Genomic DNA, 24631 nt, shown 5'->3' with positions numbered 1-24631 from the left:
ACTGATCTGCTACTACAGCTGGCTGAAGGCTTTCCACGTATGCAAGCATATGCTGAAATTAAACTTGTGCCTTACTATGAACTGCACATTGTGTTTTATATGTTATGATGATTACGTTGAAGGAGCTACAGCTTAAACAAAAAATCAAAGCAAACTAAGACACCAGATTCAATTTTAGTTTCACATTCTTTCCTTCATTTTCTATAACTGCTTCCTCAGGTCAGGTATGAGGAACTATTTCAGGAACAAAATTTCAGAGCCTTGACTCAGGGTTGGCACTCAAATTAAAGTGAGCCCTAGAAGTATGGGAGAAAACCAGTTTCTGGGGGAAACTCACAAGAAAACATGGAAGATCCCTTTTCCTGAAAGAGGCCCTCAGGCCTCCAACTGTTATTTACAAGATCATTATATCATTTTTACTGGACCCTTTTCAACAAGAAATATTTTTTTCAAAATCTTGATTGGTTCTCATAAAAAATTATAGTAAGGCAGTCACGTGTTATGTGCAAGGTCACAGCACAAAGAGCAGTTACCCAGGTAAAACATATGCATGTAGGCAGTAAATAATGTCAAACATTGTAATTTGCATAGGCATAAATGAAAAAGAATTAAGCTGGTTGAAAGGTACAGCCATTCTGTCCCAGAAATAATGATGCCATTGTGTCTAATTCTTGATTTGTTTTTAGGAAAAACTTTATGATTTATTGCTATGACAGACTCTGGCTTTCCAGAATAAACAGGATCAGGGGATGTATGGTTGGATGGTTGGAAGGGTGAATGGCTTTTCACTCTTTTTCTGTCCTCCTTTTGTATATTTCTGCTATGGCTGTGGCATTCTCTCCTGATGGCCAGATAACAAGTGTGTATCTTGAGTTTTGCAGCAAGCCAAAGATTTTAAGAAAGATTAACTTCTAAACAGCTATGACACAAAGAAAGGAGGAAACAACTCACATCTTGCAAAGTGCTGCAGCCTCTAAAAATAGCCAAGCGACCATTTAGAAAACTCTGTTAATTTAGAATGTCTCTTTTTCTTTGTGAAGCACTAATATTTACTTATTTCTGGTGGGGCCTGTTTATTAAAGACTGGAAGGCTGTGTCTCCAGAAATGGTAAAGCAGCACACACAATGACAGGCACAAGAGGGAGAGGGAGAGAGAGAAAGCACAGGACTGATTCCTGCTGTTGTCAGATTCAGCGGTGATAGCAGGCCTGCCCACACTCCCCCTATACCCCCACCATTCCTTCCCACTAGGACTTATGGCATAACCTTCTGCCTACCCCACAGTAAGTTTGGCAAGTAGCCTAAGCCACTGTCTCCTAGTTAATTCCCTCTGCCCTGGAGCCACTGCTCCCCATCTAAGAGACTCTTCATAACAAAACTGCTGAGAGGATGACTCTTTCCTTGACTCATTAAGGAAACCCAGTCAGCCCTTTTGGAAAATAACAGCACACTGTGGACTTCAGCCAAGCTGGGCTGTGTGGAGAAATGAAAGGGCAAGGAAGGTTTGCTGTCTGAATTTGGGAAGTCTAGTCTCAGAGGTGGTGGGAACAAGGAATTCATATTTCCTCAGAAATATGTGAGGTAAGAAAGGCAAGATCAGATGCACATTGGACATTGCCATTCGGCCTAAAAGTAACATAATGACGTGGCATTCAGCGACTGGCTGAAGAAGTGAAGCTGCTGTTTCTTCGTAGATGACTCATAAATGTACTTCAGGCAATTTGTATAAGCACTCATCACAATCTTATACCATAGACATCAAAGACAGACACAGCTCTATAAAGAAAAGTACTGAGCATTTTAACAAAACAAAGGCAGAGGGCTCCACAGGATAAAACTAACAGAACATCAAGAAAGGTAATCAGCCTGGGAGCTCCCAACATGAAATTATATAGCACGCTGAAGCTGTGAACTATGATGGAAATCTAATTGCCACTCTTAATGGTAGTTCTGTAGGCTCTGGGCTATTGTCTTCTTTTCTCCCATCTTATTAATTAATCTATTCTGAAAGATTTTTAAGTGAATGTCCATGCCCAATACAGTGTAGTCATTGATACTGACCTAGTGAAGTGCTTGCAATGTGTGTGTTTGTCTATTTTGGGGATGTGACGCATGAAGATTCTTTGTCTGAAAGTCATTTTTATTGCATTTTCATGACCACCTTGTATTTTTGTTGACAAAACAAACTAGTCTGGTTGATCATGTGACTTTGATTGTTGAACTGTTGGCGACACAGGTAATATGGCTTAATTTCCTTACTGCCTTATCCTTTGGTGGATACAAAACCCTTTGTTTTTAGTGATTAGTTAGCTTTCAATCAAGTAAGTCCAAGCGGTAGGATTTGTGTTCTGCATTTGACTTTCATTTTCTTCTTGCACCTTCGGTCATTGTTCCTTGATTTTATATGTCTTACATGGTATTCTAACCCATGCTTGTTTTAATCTTGCCTATTGCTACCTTTCCATCTCCTCGTTTTATTGTATTCACAATAATCTTTTCTACCGTTATGTGTCCTTAACACCTACAGACGCTTCACCATCTATCCTTACTTATTTTTAAACTATCCCTTTAGCCACTAAACCTACTATTTCATGTTACATTACTTTCAAACAAATAATTCAAAGTCCACAAGTGAGGCAGCCCAAAATGACAGCATGTCTATCCTTCTTGGCAGGCTGGTTTGTAAAACATAGGGGATGCACTTGTAGTCAACTGTCTAATGCACGTTATTGCCTTCTCCCACTCTTTCCTGAACAGGCGACATAGCAGAGACAGGGCAGGAACATGTGGGTGTGCTGGCATTACTGGCATGGTGTGCTTCAATAATTTGTTTTTTTGTGCAAACATAGACTGTGAAAAAAAGGCAAGGCTACAGAACAAAATTGTATTACTATGTCTAAGCAATATATACATCATATCTTCAGTTTATATAATGAGTTAAGTATAATACTTTAGGCAAAATGAGTTTGCTATTTCTTGGCATTGATAAAGCACTTGGTTGGGCTTCCAATTTTGTCGTTTTGTTGCAAGTCTAGTTTGACAAGGAGTTCACGTCACTGCATTCCAAATGGTTTGAAGTGAATAAATAAAATAAAATCTGGCAACCTCATATCTTTTGGGTAACCCCCTGTCCTGAGTCACATGACATCCACAAGCTCCAACATGGCGAACCTGCATGTCCAACAACTCTATACAAACAATCTTCACAGCACAATAAAGGAAACTTAGAAGATGGATAAAATCAAAAAGCTCTAGAAAAAAGCAAATAAAACCAATTGGGTTTCACTGCATAACACTGGAGCTATGACTGGCCCAGGAACTGACCAATAACTCTCTTGTTTGCAATCCCTTATTTGTTAGAATGTCTTGGTTGAGTCCTTGGCCCAAACTCTCACTTTGTGTTCATGGTTTTTTTTTTCTCCAGGTACTCTAATTATCTCCCATCACATATTAAGTCAAAGCTTATGAAATAACGTCTTATATTTTGCTACTTTTATTTTTCATTACAAATTTTTTCTATGGTTGCAGCTATCATTTGCTGTTACTGGGAATGAGAGTTGCATTTTGTGTGATGTCATGGACAAGTAACTATTTAGCATTGAAAAATGTGTCAACTGGTGCCTGACATTAGTTAAAATAAAAGAACGACTGCATGAATCAAAATATAATTTTTGTGCATTGTTCTAAAAAATAATTTTTCCCTTTAGTTATAAACAGCACCAGTTTTGATGAGTGAGAATTTGCCTTGCAAACTTGTTTCGCAGTCTCGGTGATCTTAGGCTGTTTGACTACACTTCAGAATTGCCCTTTAAAGTACTCTCTGTGGCTCTGCTTAACATCTATGAAGCAGTTCTGTTTATTAGCTTGAACCAGGTATGACACAACACACACAGATTTTTGATTAACTGTAATATCCAAATGGCCTAATAATCCTATCCCGTCTAGGTCCTCTGATATTCACAACGCAGGGGTCCTCAACATGTAGTAGCGCAAGGGCGCAATACATGGAGGTTTCCTGTTGCTTTAGAGTGGTCTGGGGTTTGGATAGCAGGACTTCTTCAGAGTATTACTGAATCTGAAATTTATTTGAGGTATATCCTGGAAATGATTGCAGGCTTTGGCCAGTTATCCAATAAGGTCAGAGTCAGAGGAGGAGGAAGAAGAAGAAAAGAAGGCTAGAGGTTGGTAGGTATGGTAGGTAAGGAAGGATTACCATCTGCATCAAGAGAAGATTAAGGAAGAACAAGAAAGGCATTAAGCCAATGCCTCATCTGTTCATGTTGTGCTTTGTCACCCATTCTTGTGTATTCATTCCCTTGACATTACTTTGTGCGAAATAAACGCCGTTACTCTTGGTTCAAAGTTTGTCCTCTTTACTGCAGTTCCAACTACAGATTTGGCTCCTTCATTAATGAACACATGTATGTAAATGTTGTTGGATACTGTACTTTTCTTTTTCCTTTATTATATTCATAAGTGTGTATAAGTGTTATGAGCCTATATAACAATACAGCAAGTTAAATTGTGTGACTTCTTTGTTTCTTGTATATGGTTCTTCCTCTTTTCTTCTCTTCTGAGGCCTTTCTAAAGCCAGGCAGCCCACCACAATATAATAGCTATAGTTCCCTGAGCATTTCTTTTAAACAAGCTGCACTTTTGTTTTAATAGACAAAAAGGAGGTGATCCTTCAGTTCATCTAGATGGGCACTGTACAAACATATCATCCTTAACTGACAGAAAAACAGAAAGTCAGCCTGTCAGCCACAAATGAGTGCAACCTTGTGCAAGTTACACTCCATGATTTAGTTTGGAGGAGTCTGGATGTTTACATGAAGGAGAATAGTAAAAAAAAAAAAAATGAAAAAAAGACGGGCATCTGTGTGTTAGCTTGGGTGTGGCCCAAGCCTTCACACTGAATCACCAAGATCCCTGTCAGGTTTTAACGAAGCTCTTGGCAAATTACCACAGCTTGACCTAAGAGCAGACAACAGCAAAACAAAGCAATTCCCCGCCCACAGACAGCCCTGCGCGCCGCTAAGAGATGTGAAGGGCTCGCTCTGGGAAACTCTGCCTGAGCTCTTACTCTAAGTGCAGATCAATGGCCTTTGATAATAGGTTAGATGTAGGCCAGCAGCCAGAGAGGCTGGGGAGCATTGTGCTGCAATAATGAAAGCTTTAGTTCTAGAGTAGAATACAGCATAAAAAGAACTAAGAGCCTTTTTTAACCATATGGATCACTTTGTGATATGGCTACAGTATTCAGTATAGTAGTTTCTAATTTGGTGAGAGAAATAAATAAGTATGACATAAAACCAGGACAGGCATAAATTGCAACCTTCTTCGCCTACTGGGGCTAAGTGTGGTTCGGACTTATAAGCAACCTGAAACAAACCCAGGCAACACTAGGCTATAATTAGCACAGTCTGAATCACTACATCATCTTTAATAAAAGGATGCTGTCATTTACTTTCCACATTCCCAAAAAATGCATGTTAATGCAATGTGAAAACCCACAAAAACATGGAAAGCTGCCATCTAACCTCCATCTCACAATCTATTTTCGTGGATGACACTAAGGTAAATTATTCTGAACACATCCAATGTTTGAGGTGCCACACCCAGATTTTTTTTTTTTAACTTGAGATGAACTAAATCATGCACCAGTATATTTACCTATTGCTATTCTTATATGATCCACCATGTTACGTTACTTTTACGATACCTTGTTTATTTTTTTAATCCACTGTAGGACTCTCTTTGAAATGTAACACCGAGTGAAAGAGGGTTGCATCGATTCCTCATAGCAGATGAAAACTTGCATAGATGCCATCCATTTGTTGACTGTGTATTCTTCCTGTCTTTAAGAACATTATTTTCCTTCGATGTTAAAAAACAAATAAATGCAACAGGTTACTTAGTTCCCGACATTCTCACAGTGTCACTGCGGTGTAAAGCATAATCATAGTGACTGACGGTCATAAGTGCTCTTGTAGTATTATACAGTGTTGAAAGCAGCCCATCCCCCCCCATGTCACTAATCTCCAAGTACTACAGCTCACTGTCTAACACCATAAAGAAGCTTCTCATGAATTAATTTTTGAAGAAATACTTGTATCTTCAGAAGATACAAGTCTAAACAGGGGTATGCCCTAACAATCTAGGCTGCTTGTTTCAATATATCAAGGTAGCATTCTCAGACAACTGCCAGGCAACTTGAGAGATTTCTGTCATGTTAAACAACAAACTTTGCAACTAAAACCGCAAAAAAGTGACTTACTAGATGGTTATTCATTCACTCAACCAGCTTAAGTACTTTTGGGGTTGTTGGGAGCAAAATAAGCTGGGATAGGATGCAAGGGCATCAATGAGCACACTTAAGCTTACATTTCCAGTTAATCCAAAGGATATGGGAGGAACACTGCAGTACAAAGACAAAAAAGAACAATTCATATGGTGAGACAGTGTCAAACTTCACACAGACAGGGACTGAGCCAATGTCCTAGAGCTACAAGACAGTAGTTGGAACATGCTCTGTATGTGCTACTGCTTTAATAAAATTGTGAAGTTTATATTTACTTAACAGGGATGTTTATCTAAAGCAGCATGCAAAGGCAACAGTAAAATACAGTAATCTAGAAGTGAAGGTACAATGAATTAAAGATAATATGATCATAGCAGTCACCAGTCATACAAGAAATAATGGAAATTGTCAAAACCCTTAAGATGCCAAAAAGCTGCTAATACTCATGTGTTCTCTCTTTCTCTGTCTGTCTTCTGGCTTGACAGAATCCAACCTAACTGATAATAACTTCATGGTGGAGCTGCATGTAACCAATGCCAATGTCTCCCTGAGAGTTGTAATACTAAGATATCACATACTTGACACAAATTATAAAGAGAGGCCCCCCTTGGATTAAAAATATCACTACACTTCCGTTCCTCGTTTAGAACCAAAACAGAAAAGCAGGATGACATCTTTGTACATTCATACCGAAGGCCACCACCCATCACTCTGACATTCGTTGAAAATGCTGCTTGTGCTAACGGACGACTGCCATTGGCTAATTATTTTACTGTTACTGAACGTGGCACAGCTGAACTTCAAAAAAGTGACATGTGATTTAAGTAAGAAGCGTTCTTACCTTGCTGTAATGAGCGCCACCCCTTCGCTCTGCCACCGTAATCCATTCTTGAAGGAGAAACCCAAAGAGCCCTTGAGATGTCCCTTCTAAAAAGTCAACCCTGATTTACTGCTGGCCATTTATTTCATTAACCATTATTACAGCACAGTATGAATGAAATAGATTAAAAAAAAGAAAATCACAAATAGTGTTCAATCCTGTTAGACAATCAGACGGTGAGGGATGTCAGTTCTTAAGAAGATCTGAACTCAAATTTCTATTGATGCTGTACGGACACACGTCCTCTTTCTAGACTTCTGAAATCCAAGAGCAAATTCAGTTCTTATTTTATTTGTTACATTGAGATAACTTCCTCTCCTGAAGGTTTCAGGGAATAATATTTGCTTTAAAGATAAGTTTAAAAAAAAATGGCAAAAATACTTTATGTGCAAGTTTTGGATTTCTCATGCAGCTTTCTATCAACTAACAATTCCTCAAGTGGCGACAAGTGTCTTGGCAGCACGTGTACACACTGTTACAGTGAACGCCTTCCCAAGTGGCAACCCATGATACTCACGTTCACTTTCCCTCCCCTTCCAGGGTGTCTGTTTATTGCAGCACAGACAGTCTCAGACATAAGACTGGAGCTACCTGTGTTACACTATGGAAGCACAGTGACCTCCCACAAAAAAACAAAAAGCAAGCCAGCTACTTAAGGTCCTGCCTGCCACCCATGCAGCCAATTAGGGCCAAACAATCAGGTCCTGTTTAAGAAACTGAGGCATATTGTAATTCTTCTTTCCAGCTGCTTTCATATAAAGAGAAGAACGCAACAGTAAGTTAAACCTGTTTGAAGGCCTCACACACATACTGTGTGGATTTGAAGAGAACAGCCAAACAAAAAATAAAAGAGCCCTTAGTTTGTCCATCTATTCATGAATCCATCTATCTCTGAATTTGTTTAATATAGTTGATGATTATGGGGAAGAGGGTTTGGATGATATAAAAATTGTCTAAATCTATTAATTTATTTTCAGATTTGTTTTTGCAGTTCAGAGACTTAGGAAGTGGGGATGCTGGGGTAGTGCCAAAGCCTATTCCACTAGCACTGGGCAAAAGGCATGAAAAACCCTGGGCAAACTGCTAGTCTAAAACTTACACACATACTGAGCCCAGTTTTGATTCACAGATTAACCTGCCACCCATATGTTTGGGATGTACGGAAAAAAAAAACACACAGACACAGGAAGAATGTTTGGAGCCCTGCATGTTCCTTCATAATCCGTTCAAACGAATTATTAACTTAATTACATAATTTGTTCGAACTGACTATTTTTTATTTTTTGTTATTTCAGTAGCTATTTATTTTTCCTGATATGCAGTTTAGTGAACTGGAACTGGAAGAGTCTAGCCAGCCAATAGTTTCAGTCTGTTCTACGCTGTTCAGTGCCATTATCAACATATATTTTAAACATACCTTTTCTTCTATTAACATTTTTACCACTGACTCTGTAATATCACGTTCTCTGAGAAAATTCCGTAAATCAATTCTTGTTACTTCTCCTGCATTTGAAACTTTTTTCAGGACTCCACAAAAGAACCGTTTCAACCGTGGTGGTCTTCCAATTTGTTCCTCTTCCGATTCACTGATGTTAACACACACACCTTACAGTTCACTTATGGTTCACTGAACTGTATTCGAGGAAAACTAAATGGGGCTCCGTAATAAGTACTTGACTGCAACGTAGAACAATAATAATAATCTGTTCAAACGAATTAACACAGAAAAGCGGGGTCTATACTACAGAAATAAGAGTCAGGGAAAAAAATAAAAATAATCCGTTCAAACACATTACAAATTATTTAGTTTTTTTTTTTTTGTGTGGCACTTACGGGGCTCCGTACATTCACGCCATCTCCACAAAGACAGTGTGGATTATATTTTTTGTTATTCTAATATGAAGAATAATGGGTGGCATAGCAGCAAAATAAACAATATTGCCATTTTATACAACATCACAAGAGCAGATTGAAACTACAGATGATGTTGGCCTCACAGCACTACTGCACAAGTTCTCTTTCCAGCTTGTGAGCTTTCTTGTGAGGTTACACATTCTTCCTGTGTATAGTTGGATTTACTCAATGGACTCTGGTCTGAACTAAACATAGACATGCTGTCGGCTTGAGAGGCAACTCTTAAATTGTGACTTGTGGCCGTGGATGTGAGTCCTTGACTGACTTGCTTAGACTTTGACCAGGAAAAAAATAGGTGCAGAAAATAAACAGATAAAACAAGCAGCCGTTAACACAGATGGGCTTATCAAACAATCTACAGTAACAGTAAAAAGACTCAATGTGTCTGTCATCAGCCTGCACTGCCTCATACCACATCAGTCTGGTCCCCTAGCAATGGGAACAAGCTAGACTACAAGGTGATGGCACAGCTAGTAATCACAGGACTGCTTAGATAGGTATTTTACGTCTTTAGTGTATTCATTTAGATGTCAATTTGCTCCTAAATACTAGTTAATACTCTGCAAATGTTGATTTCCTTATCGTGTGTCTTTTGTTTGTCTCAGACTTTAGTGCTGCTGAACAATTCACAGCAAGGTCACTGCCTGTGTGGACTTTGCATGTCCTCCTCTGGTTTTGCTCAAATGAAAATGCACAGGGTGGTGTAATCTGTGAAGGAGTATGAAGATGTGTTTGCATGTGCATGAATGTTTGATCTTGTTAAAGGTGGGCTCCTATCTCGTGACTTGAATAAGCAGCCTCAGATAATGGAAGACTGCATTGTCTTTTATCTCCTTGGCTTCAGGTCCTTAAAAAAAAAGTCACACATCGGAGCTTGTACAAGTAATCTGCCTATGAGTGACACAAAAACTTTCTACTGGGTCTCCATTTTTTATGATATTATTTTTATTTTAGCACATGACTTTACCCAAGGTTGAGTTCCAACATCAGGACATCATTTAATCGTTAATATATACTGTATATTATATGCATGACTAAAAAGGGGCACCCAAGCACCCCAGACTCCAGACACAAATGCACACACAAAGTCAAGGATTCAAATCAACTGACGTTTTATAATAAACAGTACCTTTTACAGGTTCTTTCTACAAAAAAGTACAACATGATGTCTAGCATGGACTTGGTAATCTCCCTCCACACTCCTCCTGGCAAGCATTGTTCTCTTTTTCCCACATCCAGCTCACCTGAATGAGGCCAAGCAGCTTCTTTCATGTTGGACCTGTTAGTATTTCCAGTGCCATAACACTAAATGAGAAAAGCCAAATGAAACGAGAAGGGTCTAACTGCAGCCTGCAATACCTATGACGTAGGTCAGGTAATGCTCACGTCATCAGTCAGGAAACGCCATTTGAGTCAGATAACCCACTCACAACCCTAATCTTAACCATAGTGTAAAAGGGCCCTAATGTTAACCATGGTCTAATGCGATGGGAGTTTCGTGACTGACGGTGAGGGTATTTCATGATGTTGGGAAATTACATGACTGTTCTAATAGGTACTGCGGTCTGCAGTTGCACAAAACTCTGAGGCTAAGGAGCTGTGCTGGTGTCCTGAAGGTTGTCGGTTTGAATCCCCGTCACTGCCAAAAGAGATCCTATTCTGCTGGGCCCTTGAGCAAGACCCTTAACCTGTAATTGCTCCAGGGGCGCTGTACAATGTCTGACCCTGCGCTCTGACCCCAAGGGGTATGCGAAAACTAACTAACGAAATAAAGAAAAAAAAAAAACAAAAAAAAACAGGGTGCTCTACTCCTGGAAGTACCCTCTGGTGGCACCAAAGAACCCTGACAGGGTTGCTCTTCAGGACTACGAATCCCATGGATCACATATTCTGTTAGAGGCTGGGACTGAACCAGCAAATATATTGTTTAAAGATCAATTTCTCAACTAGAGAAATGATGCCCCATTGACAAACAAACCTATATTCTGCTTTACAGACCACAGCAGCCACTGACTTATGAATCATTTTTACATTCTCAGATAAGGAGCAAAACCTTTTCTGTGGCTAAAACTCAAATCAAGGTAGCTGTGGTATTTTTCTGTATAAGGGAAGTGTGAACACATGGTAAAAAATGTTGAATTTTCATATGTTGTTTAGCAGTAACAGCATTAAACAAAAAGTAGAATAAAAGAAATATGTGAAGGACCTCCATGGAATGAAACACATAAAGCAACATTTTTTTGCAATTTGGGAAATGCTTCTAAAGAATGCTTTAAATAATTTAAGTATGATTGTTATGGATGTATAGTTTTTAGCCAGAGTTTGTATGGTCTTGCTAGTTTTCTTAAAGGTGCTCTGGTTACCTCTAACATAGCCAAGATGTGTGTGTTAGATTAGCCGATGGTGCTTTGGATTGGCATCTTGTCTAGGGTTGAGCCCAATTCTGCCAGGACAGGCTTGGCTCCTTATGAGTGTGACATGGAAAAAGCAGGTTCTGAAAATGCATAGTTGATTTGAACACTCATGACATGCTGGCAGTGAATAAAAAAACTAATTTATTCCATCAGATCTCTAGCCCACACATATTAATGTCATAAAATTGCAGCGTGCACTCTATTTGGGCCTTTCACACTTTCATAATAACCTAGGTGTTTTTTTGTCTGCCTGCACCAACCATCAATCTCCAGTGAGGAGGCCAACACAGCTGTGCAATCACCACAAGAGTCATCTCGATATTCATTACTGCATATTTAGATGTCTTGAATGAAATCATGGCAGAGCTAAAATATTCATACTCTACATATAATGTTCTATGCACTCTTTGACCCACATAAATGGTGCTTCTAAAGGTAGGCTCTTTTATTATCCTCTTTTAGAAAGTTAAAGTGTCAGACTTCATCTTTATAATGTAAAGCTGACTGATGGGGAGGTGGGGAGTGCCTGTCAATTATGAAGAAGGGGCCAGTTAATAAGCAGAGGTTCTAATAATCAGCACTCTGCATTGTGCTATGGAGAAAACATTTTTGACTATTACTGCCCATTGCCACTCAGAACACAGGAAAAATGAGATAAGAGACTACAGAGCAATTCTGCACCACCTTTTCAAAAATATTGCTGCATCATATAAAGTGTGTTCACTCATATGTGCATGCATTGTTTAAAAGGTCAAAAATGCTGGCAGGGATTTAAAATGCAGTATCTCTTTACAATCAGAGCACTGATTATTTAACTGTTAATTAGATGAAAAATAGTAATGTAAAATTAACATAAACCAGCAGAGCAATTCAGTTCTCAGTAAAATTCAGGGCTAGTAACATGGGTGTTTGTAGAGCTTAACAAATTACAGTATAAGACCATATGAGGCCTTATATTTAATTAGGACAAATATTTAAAAAGGCAAAGTGAGTTTTATTCTGTGATCCTGGAAATCTTTCATGGTCAGTGCTTATAAGGCAGCTCACCTAGTCGATCATTATTCCACGCTGTGGCTGATCTGCAGTAGGTAGGTTTCAAGAACCTTTTACATGTAATGTGTGTATACATTTAATCATTCTAAAACAACATTTCCAGCTTTAAATGAACTATTATAGTGTTAGAATAATGAGTGAAAGTGTGTATATAGTAACATTATTTTTAAATTAATACTTTCAGGTGTGGGCGGCATGGTGGCGCAGTGGTAGCGCTGCTGCCTCGCAGTAAGGAGACCTGGGTTCACTTCCTGGGTCCTCCCTGCGTGGAGTTTGCATATTCTCCCCATGTCTGCGTGGGTTTCCTCCGGGTGCACCAGTTTCCTCCCAGTGTCCAATGACATGCAGGTTAGGTACACTGACAATCCTAAATTGTGTGTGTGCCCTGCAGTGCCATCCTGCCCGGGGTTTGTTCCTGCTGGCTGGAATTGGCTGTGTTAGGATATAGCGGGTTGGACAATGGGGATGGACAATGACTGACTGACTTTCAGGTGTTAAGACTGTCTTTAAAGAGATAAAGGAAATCTTGGTAGTATCAGAGGTTAGGCAGGAACCAACTAGATACAATACATAACTGGGTATTGTGTATACCTAAAACCGGATAAGTGAGTAAGAAAATAGATGAGGGGGAATAAAGTAATAGCATAAATCTAAGGGTATACATACAGGTGCACATTAATGATAATAGTGAAGCGTTTCAATTTCCTACTCCTCATATAGCTGCATCTTGAAAATGTATGTCTTTATTTCGCCACACAACATCCCTTAAAACTTTGACTGCTGGACCATTTATTACCATGACACTACAGTACAGGTCTATGCCTATATGAAAAATAATGAACTAAATCAAAATGTGTAAAAAATATAAACAAATGTATTAGGAAGTAACAGTTTTATTATCAACCTTAACTCTATCAAAAATGTAAATAAACTGCTAATTACTTTACTTATCAGCAATATGATTAAAAGCCTACATCTGAATGAGAAAACTAGAAGCATGGCACGATGCAGAGTGCAGGCTTAGAAGTACATGCGCCCCAAATAGGACACATTTCTTTGCTATGTCCACACTTGTGGCACGCAATACATTTGGTAGTTGGAGACTGTTTACGGTCAATGGGTGGCAGAAGGTCCATGCACTGCTGCCTGGACAGTTTTGACAATTCGGATGCCTTGCGATGAAGTGCAGCTTTGGTGCAGCTATCCATACCATTACCAGAGCCTACAGGTTCAACATTATCCAACTGATTGTCACTATCTCGACAACTGTCATCATCATGAAAATATTCATCTTGCAACGGATCTAGTTGTTTCAAAACTTCAGCAGCTTTGTACCTTTTTCATGACAGCATAACTACGACTGTCTGTTTATTACACTACACTATTTTCTGCAAGATGTTGCCACCAACAGGTCCTCCTAATTGAAGGGAGATCTTGGTGGTTGGTGGCAGAATTGGTGCCCCAGTTACTGAAAAAAAATCTCACACTGTTCCATTCCATTCGAACTAGTGTGGTGCTGAGGTGTCACCTGTTGCATGGTTGCACTTAGATCCTAATCTGGGATCTGTGTTCCCAAGAAAAATAAAAAAAAATCTATGGCAATCCACTAAGATCACCGGTGATCTGGCTGTGTCTATAATTGCTATACACTGAGATATGGGTTTTCTCGTATGTCACATCTTGACAGACTAAATGAGGTGCGAGTTTACTCGTACCTCGTGTTCAAAGGGTTAAAACCGTGCTGCTCCAGGTTGATAGCATATTCAATACTGGATCCTTCCTACTGCCTAATGATGCTAGCAATGCTCCTTCTTCTTGTAACCCTCAAGGTTGTATTAATAGCAGATACGTTAAAGTGATATGTGGATGGATGGACAGCCATCACAGTTAATATAGAGGTTACGTAAACAAATAATTTCCTGTTTATTGTCCAAACAAACTGAGATCATCCCAGGAATAGCTGAGACATGAATTGAGCTAGGGCAGGAAATATGCAAAGTACAGGTTCCAAAGCAACTACTTGTATTTTTTTAGTCTATGAAATATAATACAGCAAATCTCAGCTTTGTAATTTCAGCCAAGGTCAGTAGCAACAAATCTTACATTTGGCCTGACCCAGTACCTATTTACATTGTGTATAAATGGTAGTACAACATGCAATACTTCAGAAGAAAAACTGTTTAATTTAGATCTGTGAAGGTAACCCTATTATCCAAAGAATTGACAATATAAAGAATCGAAGTACAAAGTGGGCACTTGATTACCTCTATAGTCTCACATGCAAATAGTACTTGGTGGAAGCAGTGTAATGGCGTTTTCAGATCATTTTAGGCAGCACTGCTTTCCCTCGTTGCTTCCCTTGCTGATATGAAGAGGTGTTATTCTTGTTCCATACTGAATCTTTATTAACTAAGAGAAGACATTCCCAAAGTCATGACAGGTTAGTATAAGAGAAGAAATCTGAGGGATCCACGTCAAGAAAATCACTATGGCACGAGGCATAACTCCTATTGGTTCTTCATTTCATTTTGCAACACTTCACAGGTTTTTTTAATAATTATGGATTTAAAAATTCTGTCATTCCCTGTCCCTCTGCAATAATTGGTGTAAATCACCTTTATGACATAATTAAAAATCAAATCATGGAATCCTGAAGCTGGGAAGAGTTGAACTGCTTGTCGGTGTGACCTTGTTACACTCTTTTCTTTTTTTTTTTTCTTTTTTCCTTCCTCATGATGAATTCATAGCCCATAACTCCCTGACAAGCATAATTAGGAGCAGCTTACGCAATGAATGATTAAGTACTCTCATGCCATCCAGGACATGGAATAACAGAAGAATTTGTTTAGGTCTGCAAGAATTAACATATCTGAATCCCTCAATATTTACTTCAAGTATGCTTAGGAGATCTTCACATGCAACTTCTCACATCCCAGTTATTTGCGAGCCCTCTGTTCTTCAGCAATTTTTTTCTACTCAGTATTTTCAATACAGCATGCTGATGGATAAACAGCCAACATCCTTTTAAAAAACAGAGAATTCTTTCATTTTTGAAGATAAGCAATTTCCTTCAATTAGTTCAACAAGTTGGGAGATGAAATTACTTGATGTGATTATAAAATTAAAGCTATAGCTCAGAGAAATTGGGAAAAAAAATCCACAAAGATGCTGTAGGACTTTAACTTATGATAATTACGAAACATTAAAGATAATATTTAATGTGTCCCTGAAAATTGACTTTAAGGTGAAGTTTAAGGGTTTTTATTTTTTTAGCTCTGGTTTTATAGCTTTGATTTCCACAGATATCATCTTGAGAGGATTTTGGAAATGACAGTGTTAATGCAGCACCTCAGGGAGAAGATGAACATGTTCTCTTAACCTACTACAGACTTAGACACAGATCTTCCTTGGAAATTAAACTCAAATTAAAAGGTACATATAGTATTTCCACCTTGAGGTAGCAATACCTGCATACCATCCACACCAATTCACTGCCTGGGCAAGTCTTTGCATTTTTCCAATGTAATATTCATTAAACTTGCTTTAAGGGTTAGGGTCAAAATGAGCATCCATCCAACCAGGAAGCACTGGACACAAAGCAAGAAAGAACCTGTACTGTGGTGTCAGTCTATCACAGAAATGAGTGAAATACTCAATGCCATTTACTTTAATCTGTATAAGATCTATGGAATGTGGTAATAAAACAAAAAATATACAGAAAATAAAAACAAAAACACAAATACGCCATGGGAATATCCAGACTTTATGGAGGAAGAATTCAAACCCAGTCTCCCAGAGTTATGAGGAGCAGTACTCATTTGAATATGTGCTGTACTCAATATATAATGTTAAATTCATTACCATTTTCCTTTGTTGTATTCTGCTACTGCCACTAGGAACCTTGCAAATAAGTGTTTTATTGTACTGTATACTCATCACAATCACCTTGACCATGACCCTGAACATTTCCCACTATGTTACCATTTGTCCCATCTGCTGGACAACATACTCTGCTACAGTTTTCTCTAAAAATCTAGCTATTTCACGGCTGTTCCCTTCAAGTATACTTAATGCAAAATGATTGTGATATACTGTAAATGCTTAAATACTTTCTTCTAAGAATTCTGAGATTCCCGGTACCACAGTTAAGATCAATACTGAGGGTAAACAAAAAAATCAATCAATGAAATGTTGAAAAAATTATATTGTAAGAGATCAAATACTTCCGCTCTTTAGCAATTGTCTATTAAAACACTTCACTGCCGTAAACTGTGTTAGTCAATCAAATATTAATGATTATATGATATTTTCCTTAAAAACACATTTTTTAAAGCAAGCAAGATTTCAAGTGAAAGAAATTAAATATTTGTATTTTGATTTCCTGTCAAATGCATTTTTTGCTAGATTAGAATCTGTCTCCTTGCCTTCTGTGAGCTAGTCACCTCCAACAAGAAAGAAACGGGTGTTATTCAGAAGCTTTGTTTGTTACATATTAGCGTCTTGCCATCTAACAATTAGCGCCATGTTTGAGGTGACCTCAGCCATTTCATATTATTGTTTGTCTACCTATTACAACAGTATATGCTATATATTTTCACTGTAAACTGCATGTACTGTTAAGTATACTGTAAGCCAATTTGAAAGGGGCATGGGGGAAAGAGTCTGAGGTGACACAAAAATAGACCTGCTCTCTAATAATTCAGCAGGCCTGATGACCTTGGCTCAGACAAACTCAAGCAAATCTGTCTCTAATTGCCTCTTGAATCTGCCACCTCTGTGTCTCTACCATATGTAAGAACACACCATCAGAAAACACCTGTCAGTCCTGGCTGGCAAGTGACAACACCACACTGATCTAACCAACATTTAAGATACAGTATCTTCAACACTTCAGTTATTTTTTTGCCAATAGATTTTGCTCATGGTGCCCTGTACCTTTTAACACCCCCTCTGAACTGTTCACTATATAGTGTTTAAGTATAAAACATTCACGCATGACTCCAAATGCCAGGCTGACTGCTGTGTGATGATATGCGAGTATTTCTATGGAGTATTCCAATTTTGTACCAGCATCACAAAGTTGTGCATTTTAGGCTGACTGATGACTATAAACTTCAAGGCATTGAGTATATAAGTGTGTTTGTGAATAGGTCCTGGGATATATGCACTCTCCTTCCAGGATTGTTTTCTGTCTTGTGACTGATGCTGCCTGCTGGTAACAAACACTTATGACCATAAAAGCTCAAGTGGGTGCAGTAAATAAAGAGATGAAGGGAAAAGACTGTCAGTTAACTAAACACTTAAACACAGTAATTAGTTAAATTTAAAAACACATACACATACATATATATATATATATATATATATATATATATATATATATATATATATATATATATATATATATATATATATATATATATATAGTAACCACCTGGGGGCACCACTGAGCACCAAACCTCAGACACAGTATGGATTGTACACGAACCAGGACAGTACTCTCCCAGCAGCACCCTCTGGCAGTTCTTAAAGACACCGACATAGCTACATCTCTGGACTCCAATTGCAGGTGTCCGAAAGTGGTCCAGTCGTGAGGAACACTGCCACCTGTGAAGGGGAAATAAGCTGTTCCTGGTGGGCTCATTCGCCTGCTCCATTATGGCCCACTGGCTGGGCATGAATCCTTCTTTTATCCGAGTCAGGATGTCTGTCCTTCCTTCTTGTCAGCGACAATATATAGTAGGCACGATACCTGTCAAAACAGGCAATCTAATAGTTTAAAAATATTTTCTATCTTTTGTTCTAAACCCAGCCACAGGGGATGCACAAACCAGTGTGTTTCTTCGTGCCGGTCCCAAGCCCGGATAAATGGGGAGGGTTACGTCAGTAAGGGCATCCGGTGTAAAATTGGATGAGAAAGAAGATTTTTGGAGTGAGTTGGATGAAGTGATGAACAGGGGAAACTGTAGTTAAGCAGCACAGGATGGTGATCTGTAGGATGATGCTGGAGATCAAGAAGAGGAAGAGAGTGAGGGCAGAGCCAAGGATCAAATGGTGGAAGTTGAAAAAGACTGAGATGTTGAGTTTAGGGAGAAGGTGAGACAGGCACTGGGTGGCAGTAATGAGTTACCAGACAGCTGGGCAACTACAGCAGATGTAGTAAGGGTGAAAGCAAGAAGGGTGCTTGGCGTGACATCTGGACAGAGGAAGGAGGAAAAGGAAACCTGGTGGTGAAATGGGGAAGTACAGGAGAGTATACAGAGGAAGAGGATGGCAAAGAAGAAGTGGGATAGTCAGAGAGATGCAGAAAGTAGACAAGAGTACAAGGAGATAAGGTGCAAGGTGAAGAGAGAGGTGGTGAAGGCTAAAGAAAAGGTGTATGATGAGTTGTTTGAGAGGTTGGACACTAAGAAGGGAGAAAAGAACCTGCATCAATTGGCTAGACAGAAGGACTGAGCTGGGAAAGATGTGCAGCAGGTTAGGGTGATAAAAGATAAAGATGGAAACGTACTCACAAGTTAGGAAAGTGTGGTGAGTAGATGGAAAGAGTACTTTGAGAGGCTTATGAATGAAGAGAACAAGAGTGAGAAGAGGTTGGATGATGTGGAGATAGTGAATCAGGAAGTGCAACGGATTAGCAAGGAGGAAGTAAAGACAGCTATGAAGAGGATGAAAAATGGAAAAGCCTTTGGTCCAGATGACATACTGTACCTGTGGAAGCATGGAGGTGTTTAGGAGAGATGGCAGTGGAGTTTTTAACCAAATTGTTTAATGGAATCTTGGAAAGTGAGAGGATGTCTGAGGAGTGGAGAAGAAGCGTACTGGTACAGATATTTAAGAATAAGGGGGATGTGCATGACTGTAGTAATTACAGGGGGATAAAATTGATGAGCCACAGCATGAAGTTATGGGAAATAGTGGAATCTAGGTTAAGAATTGAGGTGATGATTAGTGAGCAGCAGTATGGTTTTATGCCAAGAAAGAGCACCACAGATGTGATGTTTGCTCTGAGGGTGTTGATGGAGAAGTATAGAGAAGGCCAGAAAGAGTAGCTTTGCGTCTTTGTGGACCTGGAGAAAGCACATGACAGGGTGCCTCGAGAGGAGCTGTGGTATTGTATGAAGAAGGCAGGAGTATCAGAGAAGTATGTAAGAGTTGTACATGATATGTACGTGGGAAGTGTGACAGTGATGAGGTCTGCGGTAGGAGTGATGCATTCAAGTTGGAGGTGGGATTACATCAGGGATCGTCTCTGAGCCCTTTCTTATTTGCAATGGTGATGGACAGGTTGACAAACGAGATTAGACAGGAGTCCCCGTGGACTATGATGTTTGCTGATGACATTGTGATCTGTAGTGATAGTAGGGAGCAGGTTGAGGAGACCCAGGAGAGGTGGAGATCTGCTCTAGAGAGGAAAGGAATGAAGGTCAGTAGAAACAAGACAGAATACATGTGTGTAAATGAGAGGGAGGTCAGTGGAATAGTGAGGATGCAAGGAGTAGAGTTGGCGAAGGTGGATGAGTTTAAATACTTGGGATCAACAGTATAGTGTAATGGGGAGTGTGGAAGAGGTGAACAAGAGAGTGCAGGCAGGGTGGAATAGATGGAGAAGAGTGTCAAGAGTGATTTGTGACAGATGGGTATCAGCAATAGTGAAAGGGAAGGTCTACAGGACAGTAGTGAGACCAGCTATGTTATATGGGTTGTAGACGGTGGCACTGACCAGAAAGCAGGAGACAGAGCTAGAGGTAGCAGAGTTAAAAATGCTAACATATGCATTGGATGTGACAAGGATGGATAGGATTAGAAATGAGTACATTAGAGGGTCAGCTAAAGTTGGATGGTTAGGAGACAAAGTCAGAGAGGCGAGATTGCGTTGGTCTGGACATGTGCAGAGGAGAGACGCCGAGTATATTGGGAGAAGGATGTTAAGGATAGAGCTGCCAGGCAAAAGAAAAAGAGGAAGGTCTAAGAGAAGATTTGTGGATGTGGTGAGAGAGGACATGCAGGTGATGGGTGTTAAAGAAGAAGATGCAGAGGACAGAAAGATAGGGAAGAAGATGATACACTGTGGCGACCCCTAACGGGAGCAGCCGAAAGAAGAAGAAGCTTTGAGGAACTGAACACAGAGACCTTAGTGTTTACTATTAGTCACATACCCCGGAAACACAGACTCATACTTTTATCTGGCACTGCTTCACCATTTCCACCTGACTATGTCAAGGTTTAAAGTTCAATTTGTGCTGCTTCCATTTAGACTTTTTTTTATATCCTCTCTGTATTACCCTGGGTTATGAGTATGTGCACCAGTCTCAGCTAACGTTTCAACTCAAAGTGTGTGGGTGGGTTTTTCCTAAAATGCTATTAGTTATCCAATGACCAAAGGATGACACAGAACTAAAGTTAAGTTCCCAAAGATAAACAGATAATACATGAATCCCATCTTGATCTAAGCAGACTTGCATTTACCTGGATTTTCCTTACACATGGTGAATTGTTCTCAAATGAAACTGTTAAATGTGCTACAAATTTTCCTGAGAAATGGTTCATTTCACCTGAGAAAATGCAAATCAGCTATCTGAGGTTCAATTGAAAGGTCTGCATGCTTGAATCCCTCCACATTTTCACAGGAGTTTATACACCTTTATTTGTGGAGTCAGACAGGCATGTCCCTTACATGACTGACAGCAAATGCTTGATCTATCTATATTGTAATATTTGGGGAATTTTTATTCCCATCCCCTGTCAACATTGCATAAACAAGCCCCTGTGCCATCTGCACTTGAGTTTAGAGCGGAACCCATTAGTAAAAACCCAGCGCTCGAACCATGAAAACCACTGAGGCGGCTGATCGGTTAGTACGTCTTCAGCATCAACAGTTATGTACTGTTTTCTGCCTGACTAAGTTGCCATTTGTCTAGCAGTACAGAAAATGGGCATTTTCAGACTGCATTTCTTAGTGAAGCAATACACAGAAAAAACATTGATCACTCAGCTCACAAGTTCTCCCCAAGTCTTTAGGGATGTTTTTTTTTTTTGGTGTTTGTTGGGATTACTAATTGGTATTTTTCTTTGACATAACTATATATATGAAAGATGTAATGGTAAAGAGGTTTTAGGCAATTGTAAATGAACTGTAAATGCCTCCTGTGGCACAAGCATTAGAGAAACATGTATACTGTTAAGGTGGGCAGCAACTAGACTGCCTTGTCACAGAACAGTAGTGATGGAGAAAACACCATAAGCTCCCAGTTTCTGTTGAGGTAATAATCAGAGATGGACAGATTCTGTCAGCATGAATATCTCCTTCTCAATATAAAGATTTAGAAATTTTGAAAATAAATAAGTAAACAAACAAACAAATAATCCCACATAAAAATGTCAGTAAAGAATAAGCATAAAATATATATCATGATCAGTATGAGGCAGCATGCTGCATTTCACTCACCATATATTATATTATATTATATTATATTATATTATATTATATTATATTATATTATATTATACTAAGCCTATAGTTGCAGTATTTGGCTTGGACACAAAACTCCCTGTAAACTAACAGAGTCAAACAAGAGATTGTCCACCTGGCAAAATGATACACGCAGAAGGAAGTCAGGTGCACAAAGCAGGGGGCAAATCAACATGAAGTAGAAGGTGAGATCAAGTACAATATAGCAGGCACGCACCAGCATTGCTTTGTTTTAGTTAAAATAGGATGACTGGCAAACTAAAAACCATTGCGAATGGGAAGGCAAACTTTAATGGCTAAAAGTTTAACATGGGAAAAAAAAGGCTGATGTGTATATTAAAACATATAACAGATAAACCATTTCTCAAAAGCACATAAAACATTTTTCTAGTTATTGCATTGTAATCAATCGACCTCTAACTTATACAGCACTTGTCAGTAATGAAAGTCTTTCTATAGTTAAACTCTTAACACAGTGTGTACTTTCTGCAAGTAGGATGCAAGCTGGTTAAGCAACACCCACAGGTTCATAAAGTGTGTCAGATGTCAAAGTTCAACTGGCAATTTTAAGGTTTGAGGTCCTAAGCCTTAGCCACTAGGCCACACTTTCTGATTTTTCTTAGGTTAATCAGTACTTACTCATTTACATAGCATTTTATGGTGGTCCTTGATTGCTGTGTAAGGCGTGACACAAATAAAGGTTGATGGATTAATTACATACAACCAAAAAATTAAAAACACTCTATACTTATATTCATACTTCATCAGAGGAAGGTCGAAACTAACACTAAATTAGATTTTTTTGAATTCTGATAACATCTTTAAACTGTTGTACATTCTGGCTTTATTTCAATGGACACTGGATTCACAAAACAAGCCTGCAGAATCTTATATCATTTTAGGTCCAGCTATACCATTAGTAAGCATCATGTTTGGATATGTAAATAAACCATTCATTTACAAATCACATCACTGATTTTGAAATGCCAGGGTTTGTAATTCTTACTAATACAAAACAGTGGCCCCAAAGTTCACTTTTTTACCACTTACTTGCATTGTGAGTTTGCAATTGAATAGCCCTGCCATTATTGTTTCTAATTCAGTTGGGCCAGATTTTCAAACCAAAAAATGTAGCTGGGCCAATCATTTTCAGCTACTGGTAAGCAGCAGGTAATAACAAATTTTAAACCAACACAAGTGACTGTATTGAAAAACAAACATTTATTCATTCATTGTTTCCTTTTTAAATTTGGTCACATCTGACACAGGCACATCAAAAACTTCATAAAAAACAAAAATCTATAACTGAATACAATCTGAGGTAGCAGCAATACTTTTTTGAAAAACACAAATATATACATTTTGGTCATATCTGATCTAGGCACACCTTGAAGTGCATAAAAAACAAAATAGTGCAAAGTATTAGAAATAACATTTGTTTCCCTTTTGAAATAAATATTTTGTTCATATAATAATAACCTTTCACATTTATATAACGCCTTTCTCACTAATCACACAGGGAAGACCCAAGATGTGAACGCATGATGTCCTTACTGCAAGTTGACAGTGGTACCTTTGCACCACGGCATATTTATAATCCAGTCATATCACAAAGTACATTTAACCAAATAAAAAAGAACTATCAATGCTATCAGTGCACTACATAGTGCACAAACCCGTAACACGTGATAACAGTAACTAACACACATGAATACAACATTTACTGCACACTGGGGGAACATAGGTTCATTTTAAATCACCACATGTGTGATTAGGCACGGCTCTGCTACACATCCCACATTATGTAGATATTGTGACGTGTCTCACAGCTGCATGGACTATGAGGGGTGAAGTCTTGAGGGAAAGCACTTTGTGAGAGCTCAGGGTGACAGGATCAGGGCGAGAGGGAAGCTAATGGTCAAAGAGCAGGAATAGGCAGAAAAGCAGAAAGCTACCTTATTCTTTATTTTTCTTGTTTGTTTTGGAGGTCAGAAAGTGTTTTTCTCGGTTTTTCTCTGCATTTTTGGTGGGATCATGGGCTGTGCCACTCAGAGGTTGATTCTGGGCCACATGTGGCCAAGCAGGCCACCATTTGAATAAGCCATTATTAAGCAGAAAAAAACGTCCCATACACTGTACTACAGCCATTTCAAAAAAATGTGCAGCACTTTTGGATTAGTCACACTCATTGTACTTTTATTTTTTAATTTTACAGAAAATGTAAGTTTAAGCTACGTTTCTTTTCTTTTTATTTATTTTTTAGTTTCCCACAAAAAGATGCTTATCACTTAATCATGGTCAAACTCTGCTGTTTAACTCTAAAACAAAAAGAGAACCATATGCAAGTGAACCTCTTCCTTGCAAAATTGGCTTAGAAATTATGGAAAACAGAAAGGCCTGATGATTATAGCTATGCACATACAATTAGCAAACCAAGCAAGCCGAAACAGACAACCAAACATTATTCTTAAGTCAAGAACAAAAAAAACTATACATACTTCACCAATGAGCTCTTTTGTGTTTTTATTAAACCAAGAATGTCTCTCAAGGCACCTCTCCCAGTGAAGACTTACATATTTTTGTTTTAAATGAAAGTT

The 24631-nt window shown here is 38.8% G+C and overlaps 1 protein-coding gene across 1 annotated transcript in view; it reads right to left on the bottom strand.

Moving 5' to 3' along the window:
• gse1 (Gse1 coiled-coil protein) overlaps nt 1-24631 on the bottom strand; it is a 709767-nt gene that overhangs the window by 401051 nt on the left and 284085 nt on the right. The window lies entirely within an intron of this gene.

Source organism: Polypterus senegalus, chromosome 9, assembly GCF_016835505.1.
Source record: "Polypterus senegalus isolate Bchr_013 chromosome 9, ASM1683550v1, whole genome shotgun sequence".
Lineage (NCBI taxonomy): Eukaryota > Metazoa > Chordata > Cladistia > Polypteriformes > Polypteridae > Polypterus > Polypterus senegalus.
The sequence above is the reverse complement of the archived record's forward strand: the minus strand, read 5'-3'. Positions and strand labels throughout refer to the sequence as shown.